Source organism: Macaca mulatta, chromosome X, assembly GCF_049350105.2.
Source record: "Macaca mulatta isolate MMU2019108-1 chromosome X, T2T-MMU8v2.0, whole genome shotgun sequence".
Classification (NCBI taxonomy): Eukaryota; Metazoa; Chordata; class Mammalia; order Primates; family Cercopithecidae; genus Macaca; species Macaca mulatta.
In genome coordinates, this window is record NC_133426.1 from 96440558 (window position 1) to 96444580 (window position 4023).

At 37.4% G+C, this 4023-nt stretch overlaps 1 pseudogene; it reads right to left on the reverse strand.

Annotated features, from left to right (window-relative positions):
• Positions 1-1390: 1390 nt before the first annotated feature.
• On the reverse strand, positions 1391-2840 carry LOC106995263 (double-stranded RNA-binding protein Staufen homolog 2 pseudogene; annotated as a pseudogene).
• Between the last annotated feature and the right edge of the window lie 1183 nt (positions 2841-4023).

The following is a 4023-nucleotide window of genomic DNA, read 5'->3' on the forward strand; positions in this document are numbered from 1 at the left end:
TATTATGTTTCTTAAAGTAAAACAAGAAAAACAAATTCTAAAATTATAACTTTAAATTAAGTGGTTAAAATTTCAGATGGCAGAGCCAATAATTGGTAACAGCTTCTTTAAGTTCATATTAATAGTCCAATTGAAAACACTAAAAACACTACCTGGCAATAGTTTGAAAGAATCAGAAGGGTTCCATGAAGGGAAAAAAATATCCAAACATGAAAAATACCTGCAAAACACAAGATTTTCCTTTTCATTTTATAATCTAAACTTGTAAAATTTTTATAAATACATGATCATTCTATACAATGCAGATCTTCTAGAGCATTTCTAAAGGATATTACAGTTTTTGGTCTTAAGGAGTAAAGACTAAGATGGAAAAGGAGATGAAAACAGTGAAATCTGAGGAAACAATACACGCTCTACACACAAGCAAACTGTAGTTCATTCAGTCAAGTTAGCAATTACAGTTCAGTACATGATTTTTTTTTCTTTTTTATTTTTATTTTATTTTTAAAAATTATACTCATGATTTTCAAGACAACTAAGAAATTAGGACACAGGTATTTCCCCTTCCTAAATTTAACAATTCTTTTAAAAGCTCTGATGTATCCATAAAGGAGTGTTGATTTTTGTGGATTTTTTTCCAAAAGGAAACAAAAGTTTTCATCCCTAAATTCACATACACAAGTTAAGTGAAACTATAAGGTAGTTTTAGACTACCCAGTGAAATAGAATTGTTGGTACCATTTGAGGCAGGTGCTACCCTCCTTAGTCAGTTCAAAACATGAGTCAGTAAAAGAAATACACATTGGTGTGCCTCAAACAACTATAAAACATTTCAATATTCTTCAAATATCATGTTTAATTAACTCCTAAGGTAACAGACTTCTAGAATGTTGTGTCTTAATGGTGTACTTGAATCAATACTAGCAACAGAATGCAAAATTCAGAACTGCAATAAAAGCAAAATCATCATTAAAAAAAAACCCAATCCTTATGTAAAAAGTGGGAGAACTGAGTGTGAAATACTAACACCAAATGTCTGAAGGCATAATTTTTGTTTGTGGAAGACAGAGTGAAGAGATAAATGCACCTAATCAAGACCAAATGGAAGACAGTGAAGAGTATGAAAAATGTTTAAAAAGGAAAAGGAAAAAGAAGAAGGAAAATGGAAAAGAGACAGTCAGCAAAAGAATTACTAGATAGATCAAAAATAAGAGAAAATGAGGCATGTGCTTATGGCTCTTTTTTTTTTGTCTTTCCTTTGTGTTCCTAAATAACTTAAAATGTACGTGGCACGTAGGCCACACTAGCAGGCGAGAACGAGCCTTGTCATGGATAGAGATGAAAGATCTGAGGCAAGTGAATTGTTTTATTTTTTGTTTTTGCTTTTAATTCATACCTGAAAGCCTTGAATCCTTGCTAAATATTCCAGTTGTTTTGAAGGTTGTACTGGAGAACAAGGGGGAGTAGAGAACTTCCTTTTAAACCTGTGGCTTCAGCTGTAGAAGATTTTCCATTCAGAAGGAGTTCCTTGGCAATTGTAGCTGAACTATTCGATGTGGGAGATATACTGAAAAAATAACTTGAAGGTTGGTTCATATCTCTGGGTGACAAATAGCCTAGAATAGTGCCAGAGATTACTTTGTGGCGGCTGGCTTCCCTCTCTTGATAAACATCAGGAGACAGATGAAGAATTCCTTTTAGAGTATTATTTGTTGGTTCAGGAGACCCAGGCTTTGGATCACTCCATCCTTTGTTTTCCCCTGTTTTCTCAAGTTGATCCTGAAGATTAGTAGATGCTTTATAACCAAGTTGTAATAGCATTGGTTCTGCAGCTTTTTAAAATTTATTTTATTTATTTATTTATTTATTTTGCCTATCTTTTTATTAGGTCCTGTTCCTGTAGCAGCTTCAGTGCCTACCTGCACATACATCACAAATTCTTGACATCGAGGCATTTCTCTTTCTGAAAGCAAAACATAATCTTGCTCCTTTTCCTTTTTGGCTTGTTGAATTTGCACCAGGCAGCTAATAGGGTTCATTCCTTGGCCATATTCTGGTCCGGCCTTTACTATAGTTTTGGGGTGTTTAAAAAAAATAGTTTTGGCTTTTCCACCACAGGAAGAGGTGGAAGTTTTTTAAGCTCCTGTAATATGGTGGTTGCAGCACGCTTCTTGGAGAGTGTTTTGCTATTTCCCTCTCCTTCTGTAGAGAACTCTCCTACTGACAGTCGAGTAGCAAAGCTTTTCATATGTGGTGGTCCACTTTCTTTAATAACCTCAAAACTAACGGGCATATTTCACTTCAGAGCAATTTCAAACACTAAGCTGATCTCAGACTTATCTGCATCTTTGTCATCATCCATATCCTTTCCTGATTCACCATTCTGAGGCAGTCTTTCTGGAATAGGTTCAATCTGCAGTGCTTGGAGGGCTTTCATTGCAGCATTGTGTCTAGCAGCTTGTCGAGTCTTTCCTTCCCCCAAAAATTCATTATTTCCTACAGTGAGCTGAACATAAAAGATCTTAGGCATTGGGCAATGATACCTCTGATGGTACAGGCCCCGAAAGTTGTAATTAGCTCTATAACTTGGGAATGGCTTTGGATCTAATGGCCTGTAGATGGCAGGTTCTGCCCCTTTTCATAGCAAGCACGTTCAGTTCCGCAGTGAGTGTTATACTGCCTGGGTTAATGTTAACATTACTTTTGGGTGGCTTCTAAACCGTTTTGGGAAGCGTAGATTCAGCCAAAGCTTTATTAGCAACAGGCTGTTGAGCCTTCTTTATACTGCTGCCTTCAGATTCCCATGTCCGCTCACCAAGACTCAGTTGCGCTGAGAACATCTTTGAATGAATCAGAAGTTTATACTGGTGTTGGACTCTATTGAAATGGGCTAACTCATTTACCAGACACATTGCAGTTTTCTCTTTTGAGTTGGCCAATTTTATCTTGGAGAGAAACTGATTTATCTGAAGCATGTTAAGACAATATTGACCAAACTGCTGTATCCCTTACGGCTCCAAAAACTTCTGAGCCTTGGTCGAATTACTTTGTGTATCCTTGAGTTCTTCTTTTTCTGTCTTCTTCTTCTTTCCTCCTCCTCCTCCTCCTCCTCCTCCTCCTCCTCCTCCTCCTCCTCCTCCTCCTTCTTCTTCCTCTTCCTCTTCCTCCTTCTCCTTCTCCTTCTCCTTCTTCTCCTCCTCCTCCTCCTCTCTTCAGTCTTTAAAAAGTAAGCTAAAATCATCCTTGTGGTAGGCAGCCTCTCCACTCTGCCTCCCGCCGCCCTGCGACCTAGCGCGGCCATTGTTTGCTGCGCTGCTCCTGTAATTTGGCCTGTAGTTTGTTTTGTTTGTTGTGTTTTTGCCAGGTTTTAGTTTCAGGGTGATACTGGCTTCACAGAATAAGTTAGGGAGATGTCCCTTATCCTCATCTTTTTAGAAGAGTTTCAATAGAATTGGTATCACCTCTTCTTTGTACATCTAATAGAAATCAGCAGTGAATCTTTCTAATGTGAGGCTTTTTCTGGTTGGTAGTTTTTTTGTTTGTTTGTTTGTTTTGTTTATTTTTTTTTTCTGTTTCAATCTCAGAACTTCATATTAGTCTGCTCAGGGTTTCAATTTCTTCCTGATTCAATATTAAGATGTTGTGTGTTTTGAGGAAGTTATCAATTTTCCCTGGATTTTCTCCTAGTTTTTGTGCATACAAGTGTCCATCATAGTCCCTGAGATTCTTTTGTATCTCTGTGGGATCCTTTGTAATATCACCTGTCTCATTTCTGATTGTGCTATTTGGATCCTCTCTCACTTTTTCTTTGTTGATCTGGCTAGTGGCGTATTGATCTTGTTTATCTTTTCAAAAAACCAACTTTTGTTTTGTTGATTATTATGTACATTGGGATCTCATTTTGGTCAGTTTGCTAGCAAGGGCGAATATGTGACTTACCCTTGGCAAATTCATGTGGGTCTACAGCAACCTCAATTCTTGCCTCCTCAGAAGAAAAAATTTGACTGAGGGGTACAAGGCAGA